Here is a 24,537-nt window from a genome sequence, read left to right as displayed (position 1 = left end):
TTGCTGCTGGCATTATTATGGTGGGAATTCTAATAACATCTTATAGTTTTAAAGAAGAGGTCAACTTATCTAATTATCTGAGAACAAAAATGAAACTAATTGCAGATTTTAAGTGAATGTATGAATAGAGAAGCAACACTGTTTTCCGATTGGATTATTTTTTTCTTATACCTCACCCTAAACATGCTTCTTAAGTTGTGTAACCCTCTGTATGCATACAGACAGTAGGCTGATATTTTACATAGAAGCCCCTTGCTCAACACCCACCTTTAGGATAATCCAGAAGCAGCAGCAGCAGCAATCTAACAGGATGTTCCTTCATCAGTGATGCCATCAGAAAGAGCTGCTGTGTGACCTCAACATTTGAGAAAAATGCCCTCATGTATAAAGTAAATGATTAAATAATTTGTGTTTATCCTACTACAGTTCTACTGCTTCCCCAGTCCAGGTAAGAAATGTTGATGGCTCCTCACAGAAGGAAAGCCAGGTCTGGGGAAGATGTAGAGATCCCTTATTTTCATTAGCTTCACTTTAGCAGCTCACAGAGATCCAGAGTACAGAGAATGTCTCAGCTGGATCCATTACCACACGTATGTTATTCATAGGGTTAGACCTGATTATGCCTTCTGGGATCAAAATCTAGTAGTAATCCATGAGGACAGCCTTCAGTCAGAGAGAAATAACTTTTTAAAGGCCTTCTGCTTTTCCATGTCCTTTCAGCTGCTGGGGATGAAGACATACTGCTCCAGGGAACCCACTCTGAGCTCTCTCAGGGCTCCAGTCTCTTTGTGCTGGAGGGGTCAGGGATGGCCTGTGACAGCTTGGTGATGAATTGGTCAACACTTACGACTTTATATATTGAAGGGAAGCATGAAGGAATGAGTTAACTGATGTATTTGTGCCTGCAGAAATTTATGGGCATGTGGATATTCTGTGCCAGTACTTTTGAGCTGCTGGCAAATATCCTTGCCAAAAGTCATGGAGCTCAGATTTACACAGAGTATATTTGTCATTAGGGTTGGTATTCATCAAATGTAACCTTGGTATCTTGTATTACTAAATGTCTCGATGCGAGTTGTTTTAATATTTTCCAGAGATAACCCTGGAATTATCTTTAAAGCACTCAACATTCAATCCCCGTCTCCAGTTTTGCCTTTGCTCAACTCCCAGCTCTCTGTGTTGAGTGTGATTGGTGACATTTCTAAAGAAAGGCATCATAACTGAAAGTTGCCTCACTGTTGATGTCCATACTGTTACGGTTTGGAGGCGATGGATTTTTTTTTTTTTTACCATCTGAAATACCATCAAAGCTTTGGCTTCAGAGAAGATCTCACACCGCTATAACATGATGACTGCAACTTGAGGGGGTGGCCTCTACAAGCCGCTGGCATATGGGTTTTATGCATTAGGGTCTGTAAAGGAGATACCACTTGCAAAGATTTACAGTGTGCCAGGACTGTGTGCCAGATGGTAAAAGCCATATGAGTTGCAGAGTTCTTAAGAGATTTTTTTTTAGTTTGTTTTTGTTTATCATAGAGAATACGCTTCTGGGTTCATAAAGTTTCAGCATGTTCTGCTTACTGCGTCATGGAGAAAAATATTAACTCCATCCTGAATCCAGGCCACCAGGAGTATAAAAATAGTATTTAAAAAAGGAGGTAGGCAGGCCGTTTCCTGGGGCAGAAAAAATAGTTGGTTTAAAATACATTCTTGCTATTTTGATACTAAAATGAATAGATTGTTACTGCTGTTATTCTCTGAAATGACTTATTCAGATTAACCAGAGTTCTCCGAAACAAGAATATTGAAACACTCTGCTTATCCTGTTCACCAGGAAATGCAAAGCTTTTCTTGCTATGAAGAATTACTCACATTTGAGCATATGTTCACACAGTATCATGGCGGGGCTTCCCCTACCACAAAGACAAACAGTTGCTGTAAGACAGTAAGCCCCTGTGACTTGAGGCCACAGGCCAGACAAGCCAGTGTAACCCATGGGACACTGGGCTAGCAGGAGCCCCAAGTCCAGCCCACATGGGCGTGAAGGCACAGAGTGCATGGGCTGCAGTGGGGCTGCAAACCCACAGCATTTAGTACAGTAGATCTACCGCCATAAAAAGGACACAGCATCAAGGTATTTAACCGGATTGCCCATTTCTTTGAAGTCTGCCAACTACTCTGCTCGTGAAAATTCATCTAAACCCACCACTTCTTCACGTGAGAACTGCGGAGACACCAGACTGAGGGGAGCCTGAGGGCAGGAGGCCTCCGCGGGCTCACGCTCAGGCTGCTGGCGGGCGCTGAGCAGGTCTCGTCAGCGCTTCAGCCCTGCAAGATGGGAGCTCTCCCTCCCGGCCCGCCGCGGCTCCCCGGGTCGGTTCTGGGCTCGGGTTCGGGTACGGTTCTGGGTTCGGGCCCGGGCCGGTGCCGCCAGGTGGCGGAGCGGGCCCGGCGGGCAGCGCTAGGCGGGGGCAGTGCCCGGCCGCGGCCGCGTGTTGCTGTTATTGTCCCTAAATAGCTGACCTTGGAGAGCCGCGGCCCCGCTCTGAGCTCCGCGCTGCCGCCCGCCCCGCTTATCAGAGGTTTGTTTAGCTGGGTGGGAAGCCGGGCCCCGCCTGCTCCGCCCGCCAGCAACTTCGGGATTTTTCCACCAGGGTTTTTCTAGGCTCTTGGTAGCGAAGTGTCGTGAAGCACGGGGTATGCCGTGGTTTTAAAACTTGTGTCCCGCGGGGTGCGTTAGGGAGCGATCTGATCCGATCAGAGCTGGCTCCGAGCTGCACCCAGAATGCGGCAACTTTATGGGAAAATGAAGTAATCGTAGCTCCAGTATAAATTCCTGTGTTAAACCCCCCACTTCATGCTTTGAATCTGAGTCACTTCAGCTAGACTACAGCTACCATTGACATGCAGGCTGTGGATGCGATCCAGGAAAACAAGATATTTTGGGACCGGTGAAGGGCATCTCAAGTTTGTATTGCTTACCAGTAAAATTATTCATTTTTGTTGAAACCTGCAATTCCTGGCTGAACCATGCTGGGATAAATAGGGGTAAAACATGGATTGCCTGCCTATTGATAGTAAGCTGCGTGCTGCTTTGTGTGAGTGAGAGATCAGTGCTGCTTGCGGAGGCGTCCCAGTCTAATCCCTGCCGTAGACAAAATTGACAGCACAGCCACATGGTGTACATGGCAGATGAAACTGCATGAATGCTTTATGTTAGTAAATTTGAAGTGTAAATGGGTAGTGGGAATTCTGTTGTAACCACCAAAAATAATCCCCCTTGTGCCAAGTCTCCTCCATGTTTCCTGATACATCTCTGTTTTCATTTCCTTTTTGTCTACTGCAAAATGTTGATGCTTTTAGTCAGTCTCTCAGCCATTCCAGGGAAATTTTCTTTTGGTTAATTGGGCTAACATGGTCTTGTTTTCAGGCACCTGGACCTAAATTCAATGGATATGGGCGTCTATGCTCAGAATGCAGTGACCACCGTCATTATACCCTCAGTTATTTGGAGCCAGTTTGCTAACTTAAATGTGCCCTTTTACATACTTAAGTGATTGCTTTTTCCTTTTCCTGCTCCTTTTTTTCTGTAGTAGTTCAAATATATACTTTCAAACAACAAAAATCACAACACAAGCCAAAGTATAAAATGTTGAGAATCTCCTAGTCAGACCCAAGTTTGAAGCTGCTGATCCAAAGTGTTAAGCCAATTTTTGATGCAACTCTGCAAGGCAGTTCATATGTGGGACAGGCATTTATGTGAATGATTCATCACACAGAAGCCCTTTACAACCAAGCAAGCATATGCAATCTATATTTCCAGAAGGGAACAGATCCATAAACAGAGACAAGAAGTTTGTACAGAATAATTCTTACCAAACAGATCAGGTTGGGATTTTTTTTTTGTTCGGTAGAAAAAGACTTTGGAGCTGTTTTTCAGAAGTTTGTGCAGCTGTTAATTTAGTTGGGTAGAAGGAAGTTTTGGCTTTCAGTGTAAAGTAAATACTTTCAGGGATCAAAGAGCTGGAAAATGGGGGTGAGGGGAGTGTACATGTTGAGAGGTAACTATTCAACTCTAAGCAGGCTATTACACAAACAGGTATTGTATCTATATTTTTGTCTACCACACAACTAATACCCTGCCAGTGAAGGAAAATATATATTGACTTATGTTTTGGATAACATGAATAAAACGCATCCAGAAAGCAAACCTGAGAAGTTCTGGTTTTTATGGTCTCCTTTCTTCCTCATGACTCCAAGAGGTATGGTGTCTAGCTTTATATCTTGCCACACTTTTCTCCACTGACAGAAAAGCTTTGAGTCTCATTTGAAGGGATTTGGGTTAACCACTATCTAGAGGTCCAGAAATTTTCCATTCATGTGGAGGTGAGCCCTCAGTCCAAGTGTTCTTAATCTAGCTACTACACCAGGAGATTTGTCTTAAAAGAAGGTAGAAGGATCTATTGGGTGCTTTAGCTGTCTTCAGTTTTGAGAAGAGGATTTTGCGATCTAGGCACGAACATTCATTAAACAGAGCCACCTCCAAAACAACAACCAGAAGCAAGGGCCTAAGCCTGAAGACATCTTGCAAGGAGAGGGATGGAGGCCCCAAGGAGGCCTCTTACTGCTCTTTCCCAACAGTCTGACCAAAATGACACCACTGCACCAAAATACAGCTGGTCCTTAGGTACAGGCAGTCAAACCCCAGGGATGGAGCAGGGGACAGGTTGCAGAGCCCCTGAGTGCATTCAGGGCCCTGACAGACTTCAGCCATCATGAACACGAGAATCAAAATAACAGCTCTGAGATTTTTACACCATTCCTCAACATTTTCTTTATACACAGCAAAGAGGAGGAGATGTAACTTGTCTGTGTCACAGAAGAGGCAGAGAAAGCACAGCACTCTCATCAGGCCTGAAGGGCTGCACAGGAGGCTTTCAGCCTGAAATCTAATGGTTCAGTAACAATCAGGTTTCAAGGACCACCTCAGCTTCCTGCCTGAACTAAATACTTCCTCTGGTTCCCCATGCTTTTTGTCCTTACATTCACAGGTCCTTGAGATTTCCTGTTTTCCTTAGACAGTCCCTAGAGCACCCACCTTTTCTCCCCACAGAGTTTGCATTTGTCAGTCTCTGGTGCAGAAGTCACCAAGCTTCATTCTTGTGCTGCTCTGTGTTTATGCAGAGCCTCTCTTGAAATTATTTGGAGAGCCATTCATGCTCTACCCCTTCAGATCATCTGCCTTAAGGTTCCCCCTAAGGAGGATGCATTTAGGAAATCAGCCAATTACACTGATGATGGCTAACCAGAGGGGTGGGAGGGAAGAGGGCGAGGGTTTTAGGTATGGTAGTATTTAAATGATAATTATCTATTAGCATGTGTTTCCAAAATGGTTAAAAATTTAGATACATGTTTTTCACCAATTATTCAATTTCATAATTTGTACTAGTTCTTTAGATACAGTCTCCAGTTGATTTGGTTTTAAAATAATTTTCTTTCACTAAATAAAAGACGTAATTAAGAACATTTTAATTATGACTCTGATTCAGAAAACCAGACAAATTAAGTATGTCCTAAAGGGCTATGCCAAATGGGAACCAAAATTATTAGTGCTACTTGTAGTATAATTTTGGTCTGTATGTTTTTGTTACCTTTTTCTTAATTGTAAAAGATTCTTTCTCTGTTGGGGATTTGAGCAGTGAGAATATTTGATTCATCAGGTTAAGCTATGGGACAGTCTTTTAGCACTTCCATGGAAATTTTATTTTTCTTGTTTGCCTTAATTTAAACATCATCTCTGATTTGTCATGAGCAAGGAAAAAGGTCATTGACAAGGATGACAATAGTTAGTAGGTTCCACCTAGTGTTAACATGCCCAACCTGCTGGCAGCATAATATTCCTTTTAACAAATATGCCAGAGTTCTTATGTCCAGAACTGGAAGAGTTCAAGTACTCCTAAAATATGGAAGAGAGGGCACTGAAAGAATGTTATGGGTTAGTATGCAGAATTATTTTGAATAAGTGGGCTTTTGAAAGGGCAGCCTCAGAAAACATGCTGCTTCCTGAGAATGCAGTTTGTAGCTTTAATAACTGCTCTGAATGGTAAAGTGACAGAAAATGAATGGGGTTGAAATCCTTCATTCTGTTGCAGGACACATAAATGAGATAAAAATTACCTAGATTTCACAGAGATTAATAATCAGTCATGTAGGTAGCTACAGCTACTTGTTCCGGCACATAGCTTTGTTGACTGGCCAGAATATCAAAAACTTGTGGAGTTTATTGATTGTTTCTGGATTATCTGAAGAAATTGTTTGATAACAGTCCACAATTGTTTTGAAACAATTTCAGACACATTCACTAAAGCATGTTAGAACTGCTGCTTATCTTCCAGGATCAAATGGATAAACAAGGCTTTTGTACATACATTTGAAAAAGCTCTGGGGAAAATTAAGCAGAATTTTATTTGCAAATACAAACCCTGTCTCAAAGTCCACCATACCGGTAACTTTAATCAAAGGCATTCTAGACTTTATGATTTGTTACAGATATCATTTCTTTTGCACAGGAACTGAATAAATATGCTGGAGGAAATAGAATCTATAATATATGCCTCCCAGACATTCTGCATCCATCAGTAGGATATGCATAAGATCACAAAGAATGAAACAATTAGGACAAAGGTGTTGTCAAGAAGGTATATTACTAGGAGCATGGCATAGCTGTTTTTGGAGAAAGGGGCATAATGAAGAAATATATTGACCAGCTGTTACCAGACAAAAAGGTTTAGGAAGAGTAAAGTGTGCTGAAATTAAAACTGATGTCCATGCAGTTACTGGGAGGAAAATGATTATGCTTTTTATTGGCCTGAAGGGGTTGTAAATGAAAATGTTACAGTAGGATGTGAATCTTTTAATACAGATGAAGGGCTGAGAATGAACAAATGCCAATTCCCTTCCTAACAAGCTACCTTCAGCTGTAGGGCAAATATGGAATAAAACTTAGGTTTAAACATGTCGTGGGAACCATGTTGGATATATCTTACACGTGGCTCTCTTATTTGTGATCCATTACAATAAACAGTGATTAATAAATATATGTGCTATATATGTGTGTATATATAAAAACCCCTCCTGATTTATGAAGACTTTTAGTTATGAGCTTAAACAAAGTCTGTATTTAAGTCCCATTGGATTTAGAGCTGTGCTTGAATCCTTTCCTGATCTGGGACCTTAGGCAGTTACTTTCCTTTTCTGGGCATCATGACATTTCTTGAAACTCACATTTTGTAAGACAGAGTCAATGTGATATGCTACAAAAAAGTATTTTCTCATGAAGACTTTGTTATTGTTCCCATTTTCTTTCATCTCAAATAAAAATAACTCATGCTGAAAATGCAGTCTGTGTATACTGGCAATTAAAAACAAATCAGGAAATCTCTCTGCTATATTAAATCACACATGCCTAGTTATGATTTAACATGCTGGGGAATGAAACCAAATTCCACCCTGAAGTATCAAACACGGCTTTTGTAAACACTAGGTTTCTCATTCAGAATAACATTTTTCCCCTGTGCTTATACCATTAATGTATGCATCCCAAAATTCCTGTGGAGAATGAAATTATTGGGTTGCCTACTAGTAAATACATGTGGTTCCTGTTTAAAACAATGTTCCAGGTAACTGAAAATGTGAAATTTTGGAAAGCAGCCAGGTTTGCTTTTTCAAGCAGGCAAGTAAGCTATCTTGCAGTTGGCTATGCTTCTTCAGTAAAAAGGCAGCAAGAGGAGACATTAAAAATAGAGAAGAAACAAGAGAGAGAAAGAGCATGTGGAAACCTAACACAGCACACTAGGTGCAAGTTCTGCCTTTGTTTCCACTGAAGCAACCCTACTGAAATAACTACTGCTGGAAATAAATGTTGGTTTATCAAAATATTCAATAAACAAAAAATAACTGATGTCATACTACCTCAAAGTGGAGGAAATATGCCAAAGATACTGATGTAGGACATCCAGCCAAGCTTCTTGGTTGGTCTCATCAAAACAAGTTAATTCTCTTGTTTTTCACGGTTCTGTTTCAACTGCTGTCTCTGTCTAAGCAGTGAGACAGTATACTGAGTTTATGTAAAATATTTTCTATGAATAAGCACAGTCACGAGGTTGGGATCCAAAGCACATGTAGGCAGTTAGTGAAATCTTTTATGGAGAATTAATATTGAAAAGGATGGTGATGATTATTATTAATATTGACTTCTGAGGGAATATTGAAACAGGCCTAAATGTAGACAGAGAATTCGTATGGCTGCAATACAACATGGCAGTAGAAAAATGACATTGTAATTTGATGCTGCACACAGAGAAGCTATATCACAGGGGAAAGAGAGAGCTGCAGTATAGTGCCAGTGTAAACACTACCTGGAATTCCCTTTTTAGATTGCTGGCCAGGATGCATTGCCAACTAAGTGACACCCAAAGAGCAGCAAAATACCAGGGAAATGTTGAAGGTAAGACTGCAGCCTTGAGAACATGTTTTTTTGCTGAGAATGGCTGAACAGAAATGTAGTGTAAGTGCATAGATTTAAATGCCAAAGAAATCCAAGGATAACAATTAAAAAACTTATGGAACTTCTTAATCTGAGAATAAGAGCCTGGTATCAGGGGTACTTGGTGTGCTTGTTGACCTTGCATACATTTTTCTCTGCCTCCATCATTTAGACTAGCTGATAGATATGATCTAATCACAGTGAACTATCTCAGGACACTTGTAATTTGTTGTACTTACAATTAGCCTTGTAAAATTGTTAAAACTATAGGCTGTTGATGATATGGCTGCAGGCAGAGGGGAGTCCTAACAGGCACCATTGGAGCCTGTCTTGGTCAGGTAAGTTGCCAAGGCAGTTTGTAAGCTGGTGCACCTGAGAAGACCCTTGTTCTTTGGGTGTATCATTCAAGACAGACAGGGCCAGCTTGCTGCTCAGGCAGGGTTGGAAGTAGCCAGCAGAAGCAGAGCCAACAGCTTTGCCTATGCCAAAGGGCACAAGGGCTGTTTGTAAGAGGAGAGCTTGCTGCATAAACAGCAAATTCCTGCCTGCTCTTCCTTCTCCTCTTCTGCTCTGTGGCTGAGAAACAGGTGAGAGTTTGCCAAAAGACAAGCCGCACTAAATCCCTGTTTTATAGACACCTGAAAAACAGGTCCACTGCTCTATCGCAGTTTGACCCTCATACCCCAGGGTCTCTCCAAATTCCTTCAGCCCTACCATCTGCCCCAGTGCCCATTAGCTGCCTTTTAAGTCCTTTCACTCCACTGGTGTGCTGATCCACCTTAATCTTTTCCCATCACCAGCTTCCTTACAGTACATTCCCTGAGACAAGTCAGTTCTCCCTGTAGAGTAAGTGGCTTTGAGGGATTTAGTTTTACCGCCCAAAAGTGATAGCCACATGATTAGTCACATAAGGATGTTTTTTTACTGCCCCAAAGGGATGTCCTAATTTAGGATAGGCAAGTTGATATAGTTACTTTCACAGGATGAATGTGAGCCCCAGACTATGTCTGCATCAGGCAGCAGAACATCTCAGGGTAAGCAAGTCTGTGGACCAAAGCAGTTGGGAGTCCCTTATGTACATGCTCCATTCATTTGTGGAGTTTGTACTCAGCTAGATTTCTTCTGATACAGTCTGGAGTTTAAGTATACAGTAGCATTTAAAATGTCCCGGGTCTGCTTTATGCCTGCATCTCCTGGTCTAGCTCTGTGTGGAAGGAAACCTTCTTGTGCATTCTGAGCCAGCTCCACTTGGTAACCCAAACCACAGACAGTGGGGAAGATTTGAATTAAAACTCTCCTGTAGATACACTCTCAAATGATTTCCAAATATTCTTAAGAGCCACTTGTAGGAGACTTGGTTTTCAAAAGTCTTTGCAAAGAACAAATTAATTGTATCCATCGGTTTACTCTTATCTATCATTGTATTAATTCTTTCTAAGGATTTTAATAGGACAGACATGTTTACTATTACAGAAGCTGAATTGTTGTTATCATTTTATATTTATCTGTGGTGCTTTTCAATTCTCTATTCAATTATGTTCTCATCTGTTTTTCTTTGCACTGAAATAATACCATAAACAGAGCCCACAAAATTACTTGTAATATTGACTGTGTAAAACATCTCATCTCAATCTATAAAGTGAATGGAGGTTGTTTTCTGAGAGGAATTTTGAAAGATCTCTGCCAGATTTTCTGCCTTTCAAATGTTTGTACCAGTTGGAACAGTGAACATGTTGCTGAATAGACAGTGAGTAAAAACTTCCCATTCAATGATGCTAGGAGATCAGATACTGGATCAGACACCATGTCTGGGAGATTATCTTAGAGTCCTTTCTTGGTCTAAGTGTAATTGTCATGGCTCAGTGGAACAACAGGGAGCATAAGCAGAGGAAAACAGAGGATTTCCAGTGAATGTGTAAGAGGTAGAGGTGGGCATTGATAGGAGTCAATAGAGGAATGAGCCAGGGTCTGCTGCTGAGAAATGCACTGTTTCCATATCTGTTGTATGGGCTCAAACTAAGGAAGGAGAAGGGTCCTAGGAACTGTACTGTGAGAAAAGAAAGACTAAAACTCTGAAGAAAGGACTTCTCTTGAATCTTAGGTTCACACATTCTGATCAGCTTTGCAGCTTGTTGTTTTTCACCCTTTCTTTGACTCCTAGCGATCATGTTCAGGTAAACAATGCTGCTTCTCAGAAAGTTGAGAGTTCCCAGGATATCCCTTTTCAGCAGCTAGATGCTGGCAGTGCAGGGCCCTTCTGTGTGTGCACGAAGACTGCAGGTCTGTGAACTCTTGCCGGGGCAGCGAGTCGCCTCTCTGCCCTACTGCAGTGGGGTACCCTGGCTGTAGAACAGCTCAAAGGCATCTGGAGAAATGATAATTTCAGTATGAAGGAAGTTATAGTTGTTAACATGAGAGTAATACAGGAAAAAACCACCTTGTCCTTTCCATGTAGAGATGCCATGCAGTACAACAAAGGAGCATTGGCACTGAGTTAAATCTGAACTACTGAGCTCTAAGTGGATGTGCAGGAAAAGATAGCACACAATAGGCCAGAGAAAGAAACATAGTTAATTCAATAGCACCATCTTTCACATGCATTTGTCATGGGGACAGCTAATGAATTTTGATTTTTTTAGGTCTGATGCAGCCAAATTTTGAAGGAAGTCAGGATCATTCATACTTTCTCTCCATCAGCAGAAATATTCATCTGATAGGATATGATCTCTATTTGTCATCTGCAATGCATGATGGAATCCTTTTGAGCTGTGTTTTAAAAAATATTAATGAAAGCAAGAAGACAACTGGAAAAATGCAAAGAGAAAGTGCCAAAACAAATGAAGTAACTTTCTTTAGAAGAATTATGAAGCAAGGCTTCAAGTGCAATTTAGGACATCACATAGAGGAAATAAGATACAGGACAGAAGATAAGCTTTCTTCTGGAGCTTGAAATTAAATTGTGAATCAGCAAGGTACAGAAATATAATGTAAATATTTCAGACAGGAGGTGCTGCAACTAAGTCCCTGTGAATATTATATAGCTAATTACTTTTATGTTTTCTGGATGAACCTAATTTTAGGTCTTTTTTAATAGATTCACAAATAATCTTCTGGTAACAGTATTAGTGGTTTAAAGCTTCTTCCGTTATTAAAATTGGGAATCAATTGCTGCTTACCAAGCAAGTTTTGATTTCTGAAAGACATATCTTATTTATTTATAAAATTCTGTCTTAATTAAGATATAAGGTGGTATTTTTTTCTCAGATAAAAATGTCGGACAAGGAAAGGTAAGATATAGATGCCTTTTTTTTTTCTGCAGCATAAGCCTTTGATTTTTCTGAAATGTACTGGTCTGTGAGGATGCAGAATATCTCAGGTCAGAAAAGAGGCTGGAACTAAGATGAAGTTGGGGATTGATTGAAGCACATTGATAAAATGTAACCACTTCTGTGACACAGAGTTCAAATGATTTTATGTTACTGGTAGTATGAAACAAGAAATATACGCAAACTAAGAAGGGGATTGAGAATGCAAGCACACTAAGGTTTGCCAAAACCAAAGCGAGCTCACTGAATTAGTCTATTAATTTCTTAGCCTATGAAAAATATATCAGGCTTCATTCCAAAATACTCCATTGTCATTCTGAGAAAAACAACTCCCAACAACCTTGGAATGTCAAAAACAGTTTGAAATAGATCAGTTAGTATTCACATTTTGGAACAGTTCACAAAAATGTTGACAAGCACTATATTCTTCTAACAAGTTTCAGATTTGACGGATTTGGGTCTTTATGCAGAGTTTTAGGGTTATAGATTGAAGCCTTTTTGCCTTTTTTTTTTTTTTTTTTTTTAATCTATCCAAACTGGCTGTTGCCATTGCCCTTGCAGCTCTTACATTTCACAGGGAGAAGGGTACAAAATGCAAAACTGCAAATTGAGGAAAAATCAGACAAGATAGCTTCTGTAGGCTGCAGAGGAGGTATTCATGACCTGATAGCCTAAGCATCAGTCTGTTGTAGTAATTCATGTGTTATCAATGCTGAATAAAGGAATAGTCAAATGAAAACATGTGTGAATATTGAAATTCTTTATATTTTTTTCTATAGATATAACTTTAAGAAATTAAGAAATTTATGTAGAAAACCTTTGAAGGAAAATACAATACCGTGATGTTTTTACATTAAGTGAAATTGTGAAAGTTATGATTAGATAGGCAAAATAGCAACCCTTATTAAATAAGTGGGCTCTTGCATTCACATATACTTAAAAACATAATGTCAAACTGTCAGTAAACTTAAGTATTGCTGGAAGAAGTTGGTTCACCATGACTTTTGGCACGTTTTGTTCCTTGTCTGATACTTTCTTGAGTTGAGCACTCTTTTTCCTTTACCAGTTTTATGAAAAGTTTGTTAGCTTTTATAGCTCTTCCTTTCCTATCATAAATTAAAAGGCTTAGGGAGGAGTTGCTCCCTTGAGTTACTTCTAAGTTCCGAAAGTTTTAATGCTCAATAACTTTCTAAAGAATACGAGCTTTCTGAGAGACCTGCAACAGCTTCATCCTGTAACTTTGGGATTGCATTTACTGTTCCAAAGAGGAGTGGCCTTTCAATTTGGCACAGGGACTGTGTGGTCTGATCAGTGTTGTCAAGTGTTTGCTGCTCACAAGTTATTGGAATGAAGAGGTAGCCAAGAAAAGTTGCTATGGTAAAGGATTGTTTTGATTTAAAAAAATAATAGGGAGGAGGGCAGCACAGACCTACCACCAAGAATGACTCTGTTGTGATGATGTATTATGAATTGCAAGCATGTAAATACTGTGTTAGTAAAATGGCAGTTCTGAAGGCAGTGGTGATGTAGGGCTGAAAATAGATTAAGGTAGAAAGGAGTAAAAGGAGTTACCTTGGGAATTAATAAAGGTGTGATGGAAGATTTCATTTTTAGATCAGACCTATAATTAATTTTCAATTGGTAGTGACTAAGCTGTATTGTGTGAATGGTAATAGTCGAAAAGTAAGACCAAATTTTGGGAAAAAACCTAATGAAACTGTGTCAAATTATTACATAGGTTTTGAGACCCCCAGAATATTTTCTATGGCAATTTAATTTTTTTTTCAGGTATAATATATTGGCTTCATCCTAACATTTCAAATTTCTCACATGCTTAATGAAGCCATTGTCTTTGGGATGGCTGGTCCCCTCCCCTCCAGTCAAACCCATATAACAATGGTCAGATATGCAAACCATGTTGTCATCCCTTTTTAATTCGGTGATGCTTGTGAACCTTACTGGATTGGAGAGTGCTCCTTGTTTTGAAAATCTTTCCTCATGGGGTGGGGAATCAAGTTTGATAGAGTGACTGCTTGCCTGGAGGTCTGTGCAAACCTGCATTCATCCGATTTGCTGTCAGCAGCTTATAGTCATGCACATCCTTATCAGATGCTGTGCTACCAGGCAAGAAAATACATCGATGCTTTGTTATTTTCTTTCTTTTTTCCTTTTTTTTTTTTTATACAAAAAGGCTGTGCCAGCCCTCAACAGAGAGAGTGCGGAAGTGGGAGGAAGAGGTTTTTACTTTGGCTGACGCAGAGCAGGTGGTGCAGTGAGCATCACTGCCCAGGGGACACTACAAGGGATGGATGTGGTGAGACACTCATGTCACATAATGGAGTGTGGGAATGGGAAAGGAAGAGTCCAAGCAACAGGAGGTTGGGCGCTGGGGCACACAGGACTTAGGAAGGCAGATCCAGCTCCAGAATGGGCCAGAACCTGTGATGGATCTTCCACCTGTCAGCTGCAGGAGATGGGGGAACTGGAACAAGATTTTGGGCAGTGAACACAAGAGAAGTACTTTAACTGCCAAGAGTGTAATGTTTGTTGTAATCTCTGCTGTACGGCAGCTTAGACCAGTATCTACACAGCTGATTAAAACATAAATAAACTACCCGTAATACCCTGTTCTTACACAATGCTCTCCACCCATAGATTTTAAAGTTCTTTCCAAAGAAGGCTGACATTATTATTCATACTTTTTTGAGGGGGAAGCTGTGGTAGAAGACAAGGGAATGACTTCTCCATGGTTACCCAGCAAAGCAGTGATACCCCTGGGACAAGGACACAGTTCTCCCAAATGCCAGTCTGCAGCTATGCACATTAGAAACCCTGCCTTTCCGTATTTGCTGGTGTCCTATTCTTTATAAAGGATTTTCATGGTACTAAGAATGTGTCTCTTAGTATTTCAAGGTAAATAATAAAAAATCCTGCTAGTCTAATAACTAGCATAGGAAGATTTTATGCTTGAACATAAAATTAAACCAACCATCTTCACAGAACATGACCAATAAAGAGGAATCTATTTTGCCTTTTCCTTCTGTGTATCCATGTGACTCTCCAACAACATCTATAGGAGATCATTGGTAGCCTGTGATCTGTCCTTTCACCTTTGCAGATAATTTACTGTTTTGTTTTTTACCTAAATTGTTTGATGAGTGATACAGGATTGTTTCCTTCAGGAAATAATTAATGGTGATGTTGGAGGCACAAAAACTCAAACCTATCCTCTTTCAATGGAACAGCAAAACTTGTGACTAACAAGTAGGTTTCAGTCTTTATTTTTCCAGTGGGTTAAAACCACATCCACAAAGAATACTCTTTCTGAATGTGAAGTGATTCAAAATGCCTCTGTCTGTATCTACTGGCCATAAAGAAAAGTATAAGTATAGAGCCATGCACCAAGGCAACCAAAGATGAAAAAGCTATGGAAAATCTACAATTAAACATTCCTGGAGTCATCCTTCTAGCAGACATTATGTGCAACAAAAGGACAATTGATGTTAATAATTCACTCAGCTCTAGAAAGGAGTTACTATGTTTTCCTTGATTGAAATGATTGCTAAATGATGTTTGTCCAAGATTTTTTGTGCCCAGTGGGGAACCTTGAGCCTTGATCTGCCTAGAACCTCTAGTAAATCCATGACTGCCTTAACACATCATTAACAGAACAGTTTAATACATGCAGTATTAAAATGATCAGATCCTTTGAAAGTCAGCCAAACGACACAGAAACTCATTTCCAGAACTGAGTTCTACCTCTTTATAGTTACCCTCTGAGTTCTTTCCAGAAACTACGTGGTGAGAGAAAGTCCTGAATTTTTACCTTTTTTCCTGAAATCAGGAGCAAATTCCTCAGCTACTCTGCATGTCTTAATTTTAAACCGATACAGTCTGTTCTTTTTTCTCTAATCTAGATGGTTTTTTGGCATGTTTATGCACTTTGTCACACATGCAATCCAAGGTGTGGACAAAAATCTTCTTGTACTCTTGGGCTGTGCCTCCACTGTTCTGTTTGGAGCTTTCCTTGGGCTCAGCACTGATCACTTGTAGAAGAGAGTACAGGGCTAAAAACTGGGGGAGGCCTGGAGGAAGTATTCCCTAAGAGCCTCAGAAACATGAGCAGGCAGGGCATAGCCTACATTCCTGGGGCAGGGAAGAGTCACAGATGCTGTCAGTGATGAGTCTGGGGAGCAACCCCACCATTAGGTGTGGAAATGGAGTGAATGGATTATTGCTGCCCCTGGCCAGTGCTGGGCCAGGGCTGGTGCTTCTGGAGCCTTCTCTCCTTCAGCATCCCTGACTCCTCCAGTCTCTTTTGTAGTTTCTGTCAGCAGCTGTGCCAACATGCACGAAGCCAGGCAGGGATGGGGCTGAATGCAGCTGGTGCCAGCAGCTGAGTGGGAATAAATTATACCTGTGTGAGAAGCCTATGAGTTGCTGTCAGATCACTGGTTCTGTTTTCCTTGTCTGTCCTCATTTTGCAAGAATGGTAGGTGATGACCTGAACTGAAAAGCTATTAAGAATTTGGTTCTGTATGCTTTTTGGCCACACATTTAGAGAGAGAGAAAACTATTTACTGAGGAATTTCATCTGAAACCTGGAAAACTTCTTGCCAAAACACAAATGAAATGAGCACTCTATGTCACAGTCTTTAGAAAACACTGCATTTAATTTTATTTTAGAAGCAGCTGGTTATTGCTGGATGGTGACAAGGCAGAGGGTGGCAGTGGAGGGGTCACCCTTCCACAGAACCAAGTTCTGATCTAAAGGCAATCTTTAAAAATAAATAACAGGAGGATGCAGTCTGTATGAATTCAGAGATGACATAGCACACAGTTTACAGCTGCTTAAAAGAGGAGAATTCAGTGTGTGTGTGGGATGCTGGAGAGCTGCCCTGTGTTTGGATATGCAAAATAAAGATCTGTTTTGTAAAGGAGCCGAGCACCTGGAACTTTCTTCTGGCATTAGCCTACTAGTCAGATAAAACAGATAAATGCTAATCTAATCAATCTATTAAATAATTATTTTTAAATGAAATAGAGACTAAAAAAAAATCTTAGTAACAAAGCTCTCTCGTCAATACCTTTGCATAAGTAATGTGTGGGTACAGAATGCTAAATACAGGCTACACTGATATTTGTGTATATACAGAATATACACACACATATGCCTTCTCCCACCTATATCTATACTAGAAAAGACAGGATAGCTGATGAATGAGCCAAGAAAAACATTTATTTTGGACGATACCTTTTTAGAACTGACTTCTCTGCAGAATTCAGAAAATGTGTTTGAAATTAGAGAGGACTGTTTATAGAGGATATAAAAAAGTAGATGGGAGAAAAAATCACTTAGAGAAATGCTAGTCTCCTCCTCCACAAACTGCCCTTTGCTATGACCCTGACCTTTACTTCTGTTGGTTGAAAAGATCCTTAAATATTTGTTGTGATATTTTGGGAATAGACAGGTACAGATAGAGCTATATGCTGGCTACTCTGACTCATTCCTTCCCCACAGATGAAGGTGTAAGGAAAAATATATGTAAACATGCATATAGACACATTAGTTTTCATGCACTAAGGCATTCATGTTTAAATTAAAACAGTCCCTCAAAGTTATTAATTTTTATTAGTGCAACACTGAGCTCTGCAACATGAAATAAATAAGTAGTGATTTCAGTAATCATCATACTTGCATATTTTCTTACTGCGGAATTACTTAACTTTGACACTGTCTGTGCTCACGTGGACACACTCTTTGCTGAGCACGTTTGTTCTGTCACAATCCACAGTCATCCATGCTGTAGACGTCCTGTTTGTCTTCACCAAGTGTGGTATGTTTCACACATGAGATTGTGAGACATGCAACTGTGAAAACAGTTTCTACTTTTATTAATGCTAACTGTTACCATGCCTGCCACTGCCAAGTGCTCTGCAGCAATTACAGTGAGCTACTTAATATAGTGGCCAGTGGGAGAGGAGGAGACTCCTTCTCTCTTCGTGGCACAGTCAAATGCAGCAGCTGTTTTAGGGATAAAAACATGTACACAGCTGGCTTCTGGGCAGTTCCTTTTGTTCGCTAAAACACTCGCTGTAACTATATACATAAGCAAGGCATGAATTTCACATTCTTGGCATTATAGTTGAAGATCTCTTGTTGATTTTTTGGAGAGTGAGTTTCTGTCATGCACTCCAAGTTTTTATTATATGAACATCAAACAATGTATGTGTTGATTGTGTTCCTTAAGCTCACTGTTTCTGAAAGATGTTGGAATCGTTCCCTCTTTCCTTTGTGATAATCTCAGGATGTAACCAAAATTCTTTTGAAAAAGAAGGTAACTTGGAAAGGATATATTGACCTAGTCCAGTGCATACTGGCTGCTACCCCTTTGCGAATAAGGCTCCTTTCAGATGTGTTGCTGTTTGTGCACCTGAAACTGCTGCTTATCTGTGCAAAAGTAAGCCAGTCTGTTTAAATGAATGACGGAAAGCATAAAATCAATTGGATATCCTGTACAGAAAATTGGGGGATTTTTTTAGTGTTATCAAGTTTATGTCGTATCAGTAATTTGAAATTACTGGTGAACTAATAGCTCTTATTTAAGGAATAATGAGTCCTGCTCCATTCTGTGATAATTTTTGATACGATTATTTGGTTTACTGTACAGGCATGTTATACTTTGTTTAACTGTTTCTTTCCTTGAATTCAGGGTTAGGTTGCAGTATTTCATACCTGCTTTGCATGACCAGAAATGACCCATCACATGTATGACACGTGTGACACATGTGACAAAATAACCAAAAGCCCAGATCATACTTGCAATTTCATAACCTCTTAAGAAGTGATTGTAGCCTCCTCTGCTAATTCCTTGTGTTTCTGCAGTTAAAAAATCTTACTCATTATGACTAAAAGATAGGTTTTGTTAGCTAATTTAAAGCTGAAATGTGACTTGTCTTCCTCTTGACACAGAGGAATGTGCTATCTCTTAAAAATTAATTTATCTTGCTTCTTGGAATTGCTTTGCAGCTATGCTGCAGAGATAACACAACAGTGTCAAACATGCTTTCTGTCTTCAAAAGAAAACAAGCAAACAGCTGAGAGTGATTCCCCAAACCGTCATTCATTGTGCAGTGTTCGGAAAGTCACAAGTGGAGATGCTAATGTATCTCTCACGTCTAGGGCTGCCCTACATATGTAGGACAATTGACTTCCTTGCAATAGCAATTGGAAAACTGGAGCTTCTGCAGTTGTAGGCTTATTTGTAATCAGTTAGTGCAAACTCAGAATCTCAGAACCAGCCTGGTAGCACACAAATACAGCAAAAAAGTGGATTTATGATGCACGTTATCAGTTTTTGTCTTTTTTACATGGAAAACTCCCCCCTGTTTCTTCCATCTCTATATTCTCCTTGAGCCAAGCTGACCAGAATCAGCCTCCACTAGTATCTTAGAACACACACTCTCTCTCATGTGATAAGATCTTGGTCAGAGAGACTGACTATTGATTAATTGGTGCTCTTAAGGTCTCATTTTTAAAGGACAGATGTTGATATTTTGAACATTTTCCCCCCAGATTATGGTGTCTTATAAATGAAACTGACAATTTAAAAGTCTGAGGTTCAGTAATATAACATATACCACACTGAAAAATCCACATGCTATGATTTTACCAGGAGTGAAAACTTACTTTTACTCTAGAGAGTACAGAGACTTCTAACAGTTCAAATAATAGAGAAAAGAAGAGTGCTTTACTGGCATTTTTAGGTCATGTTTCAGTACATACTGAAATATTCTCTTTTATTCCAGAGTTGTTCCAGATTGAATTATTTTCATATTTCTTCCAGCAAATTCTCTAATGAAGTTTTGAACTCTCATTAGAATGATGATTTATTTTCTCCTTTCAGTTGTGTAAAGCTGCTGGAGCTGTGTGGCTATATTGGGAGCTAACTGGGTGGCAGATGTACAGGGGTATAATTAATACAAACCAAATGCACATCCGCTGTAAAAATTATATTTGCACTTAATCTAATATGCATTCATAGCACGAGTGAGGAGATAACTTCTTACTCTTTCACCTTCAGAGTTTATTCATAATTCAGGGAAAAGAAAACAGTGAATGTAGAACTCAGTAACATAAATGAAGAAGAATCTGCTTTCTTTTTTGCACGTAAAATGTTGGGGTTTTCTTCCAAAAAAAAAAGGTGGCCGGTATTATAAGTGCAGCTATGTGTGGCTGTAGCAGCTTTCCAAGTGAGTCATCAGCTGTGTTTGGATCCAGACTTTCAATTTCACTGCACAGACACCATTGACTTAAAGAAAAGGATTTCCTACATTAGCTGGCAGAAAGAGTAGGTTTTTATAGTCTAAGGATCATCTACTTGAGAAGAGCTAACACTGAGCTGCAACTTCAGGAATTGCTTCACGGCTGCCTTTGACAGAGCCTGTCCTGAGGTGCTTTGGCTGCTTTTTTCAAGGGAGAAATGGACAGATTGGTTTCACCTATCATTCTGCAAAGTAGCCTCTGGCTCTCCATTTGCTCCTTGATAATAAATGCTGCAAAGTGCATGGCATCACCACAGGGAGCTGAAATACCTCAAACGATTCGGGATCCCCTGTGTCAGGGCCAGTATCAAGTGCTAGCTGGACCTGAAACACAGAATAAAAGGATCTTTCCCCAGTCCATAGAATTGTGTATCTGGCTGTCATTGGGCATGCCATTAGATGCTTATCTGCATTTTTCAACACCTGTTAGTTTAAACAAGTCTGTATTTCAACATCTGCTTTGCCTGTGAAGAGAATGTAGGATAAACATAAACCAAGTCTAGCCATTACAGAAGGAATTTAGTACTTCTGTACAGATCCTGAAAAAGAGGAGAATTTGGTTACAGTTTCTTTTGACAGATATTGTAAAGAATGATCCTTATTTAATTAAAAATAATATCAAACCTATGTTTTGAAAAAGAAGCCTTTTTTTTTTCTCCCATTTATACTGATTTTTGTGTAAATGATTTTCTGTATGAAAAATCAAAATGGAACAAAAGATTGACATAAGCAAAGATGTCAGTATTTAAATATGAAGATGTCAGATGGCAAAAAACCTAAGCCACTTTCCGAACAACTTTATTGAGCTTGGAAATATTCTGTTCATCTCAGTGGAGTTTTAGTAATTCCATGTTAATTTTGTTCTTTTATTTTCCCCTGTAAGAAAGGGGAGGATTGAAGATCTGCACAATTTGTTGTGACTGATATCTCATTTTGGCTGTCAGTCAGCAGTGGGGTTTGTTCCCTCTGGAGGTCAGCTGTGAGGAGGCAGAATGCCCACGGGTACACCCTCATCCTGGGCAGAGCTTGGCTGTCATTTCCAAGCCTGGGGGCTCTCGGGTGTCTCCTGAGATAACTGTAATGAAATCTGCTCCCACATATTCAGTAGATGGACTCAAAAATGAACTGTAGCAGCTAGTTACAATATTTTTTGTTCATTGGTCCTAGCTATATTCCTTGCTGATAGCCAGTGTCAGTGCATGCTCTCCTGAAATGTACTATGCAAACATCAAATGATGCAGTTAAGTAGTCAAAAGGCAGGGTGTGCAAACAGAGTGATACCTTCTGTCAAATAGCATTAGCCCAGAGTTTTAGCCATTCCTTCATCGTTCTTAATCATACTTGGCTCTGATGGATTAGAGCTCTAAATGCACATTTCCTTTTGCATGGAAGTCTCATTGAGCTTTTTGTGAAACACGCTGATTAATCTCATTTAATTTATTCCTGTTCCCTTTGGGGACACACATCAGTGTCTGGGAGGGGAGAGTCCATCTGTGCCTATGGGGATCAATCGCATGGGTGCAATTAGTTTATAACAGTTCGTAGCCTCAGATCTGTTCTGTACAAGAGTGTTTTTCACAGCTGCCTCTGACTTGCTTATATGAATTCAGAGCCACAAAAGTTATTAAAAATTTCCTTGCAAAATACAAGTTTTAACTGCAGGACAGAAATAAATGTTCACATGTCAATTTCTGGGATATTCCTCCTGAAGGATTTGTGTGGTGACAAGAACAGTTTTTCTCAACTGCAAATGTAGTAAATTTTTTAATTTACAAGGCTTTTATAATCCTGGGCTAGGAACAAATTCATCAGAAAGCTAGATTTATTTTCAATTCTTATTATTACCATTTTACATATTGTAACTATGTTGATCTTTCTTTTCTTTTGAGAGGCTGAAAAAATAGCAAAAGCCCACTCTTCACTTCTCAGTAGTGTTTGAATGGATAGATACTTCAGGCTTTAACTGTGCTATTATTGCAATGTATCACAGACTATTTTTATTCAAAGTAAAACATTACTTACGCAAGCAGAATTTTCCCACACTGTCACAGCTTTAGAGGGTGATTTGATGAATTTAAAGGGACCATTTTGGGCTACTGGAATAGGTGAATATGTGGTCTGACAGTTTGATCATTTTGATGTCCATATATAAACAACTAAAATGATTAAGGGCACAAGTCCACCCTTAACCTTAAAATACAGACCTTTTTCATTCTCCATGCTGAAAAGTGTCAGATCTATGGTATCAACCCACACTGATTTATTTGATGCATGCTCTGCTCTGTGTTGTCAGCATACCCAACACCAAGGAAATTGCGATGTGTACCAGTCCTGTACATATTCTGTACAGTGCCCATTTACACCAGGTGCTGCAATCTTGCATCTTTACTCTCTTGCATTGAAATAGAGGTATTCCATGTAAGCTTGTTTTCAGGAAAAATTAAGCTATATGTCATACACAGATAAGACTTTTCCACATGGTTGTGAATGAAAGTGCTGTTCTGCTTCCTTGTCACAGAATTTAATTAACTTCCACATCTGAGTCCAGAGCACCAGTTTGGCCACTCACTGGGTTAGTCACTAGTTAAAAACCCACGCAGAGGCTTGCAACCCAAGGCAGGCTTGCCATAAGCCAGTATCTCTAGCATGCAGAGAGTCCAAGTCGTTTGAAGAAAAATGGGTTTTTTTTCAACAAAAAGATATGTTACTGAGGTGAAAACTCAAAGTTATACACACCATGCAGCAATTTTGCTATGAAAAAGTTCTTAGATGAGCATTGTGTGTTCTACATATGCCTACAAAGGGGTATGTTAATGGAAAATATATTAGCAATGCAAGGAAAATACCTGCAAACAAAATTAACTCGAAGAAAAACATTAGGAAAATAAAAAAACAGAATACATTAAAAGAATTGAAAGTGTCTCCTAGTGCTTCTTCCAAACAGTGAAATAAAATTATTAAGGAAAACACGGGAAGGGGGTTTTATTGTTATTATTACTTTTTCTTTGCTTTTATTTCAGTAAACTGTCAAACCCCCCCCACCCCCACATATATGGAAAACATCCGGCTGTAGCCTTGAGTTATGAGAGCTGCAGGAAGGCAGGCCAGGGGTGTGAATGTCAGTGATGATGAGAAATAAGAGGGAATAGGGCTGCTGTTGCTCCTTTAGAACCCCACTGAAGGGCTGCATGTCCCTGTGAGGGCATCTCCTCCACTGCTGCTCACCCAGACTGGAAATCATGGGGCTGAAAGGCTGAGGGAGAACCTTGATCTCTTTCGCAGCAGAGGTAGTTTTTCTGTGGCCTGTTTGTCTAACGAATTAGTTATTTGAATTACTCCACAATGGTCGGAAGTATCACTGCACTGGCAAAAATTTCTTTGACTTTGCTTTTGGTTCTCACTTGAACTGCTCTTCTTTTTTTGTCTCTAGAAGGCTTTATTGGGCTCATCATGCAAAGGCTGCAACAAAAGGCTGAGAATCATCAGTGAAAATGAATGGTTGGAAGCAAACTTTTCCGTGTATTTTGCCCCTGCCCAGCACTTCTGGGAGGTGAGGTGTACTTCACTCTCAGCCTGGAGTGACTTCCTCTATTTCCTGAGACTTCCTGAAAAAGTCCTGCATTTTAATTTTTGAGAAGTCTCAGATTTACCAGGGGTGTTCTGGTCTTGAGGTTTAAAATCTAAAATACTGGAAAATAACAAAAACACTGTTTTGACAAAAAACTCTGCCTTTCCTATTTTCTCCTAGCTATGTATTTTTAACTTTTATTTTACTGAAATCTCAATTATGAAACTTATTCTATCTAACAATAGTTTTAGCAAGTAGGTCACTCCTTTTTCACATCTTATTGCTTACTACCATATTCTAGGCAATTGTGTAGATATTTTTGTCTGTTCAACTGGACATAAATTATTTTGGAGGACATTCATGGTTGTTTTGGGGTGTGGACTGGAGCCAAAGCAGTATTGCTATGGAAAATCATTGAAACAGTGATGCCTCAAACTTGTAAGTCTCCATAGCAACTTAAAAAAATAATGACAGCTGTACCAAGAAATTTGCTAATATAAGACCTTAACACATTTGTCTAGACTCAGTTGTACTTCATACTCATTATAACCTGTAGAAGGATTGTAAGAAAATGAAACATAGCGAAATAAATAGGGAATATCTACTTTTCCTGGCATTTCACACTGCCTTCATTTAAGTTCTCTGACCTTGTCTATGGCAAATATAACCATAACAGTGAAATTTAAAAATATTTAATAACATAGATTAATTGCAACTTGTTTCTAATATATACAGCATTTCGTTTATTACGTGCTATATACACAGTGGAAATT

The 24,537-nt window shown here is 39.6% G+C and overlaps 1 long non-coding RNA gene across 1 annotated transcript in view; it reads left to right on the top strand.

Moving 5' to 3' along the window:
* Nucleotides 1-8,425: 8,425 nt before the first annotated feature.
* Nucleotides 8,426-24,537, top strand: part of LOC146439429 (uncharacterized) — a 106,411-nt gene continuing 90,299 nt past the window's right edge. Inside the window, exon 1 of the long non-coding RNA XR_014851251.1 lies at nucleotides 8,426-8,506. This is a non-coding gene — a long non-coding RNA (uncharacterized LOC146439429). The remainder of the gene's footprint in view (nucleotides 8,507-24,537) is intronic.

The sequence above is a fragment of the Lichenostomus cassidix genome, chromosome 3 (genome assembly GCF_008360975.1).
Source record: "Lichenostomus cassidix isolate B80296 chromosome 3, HeHo_3.0, whole genome shotgun sequence".
Taxonomy (NCBI): Eukaryota; Metazoa; Chordata; class Aves; order Passeriformes; family Meliphagidae; genus Lichenostomus; species Lichenostomus cassidix.
The sequence above is the reverse complement of the archived record's forward strand: the minus strand, read 5'-3'. Positions and strand labels throughout refer to the sequence as shown.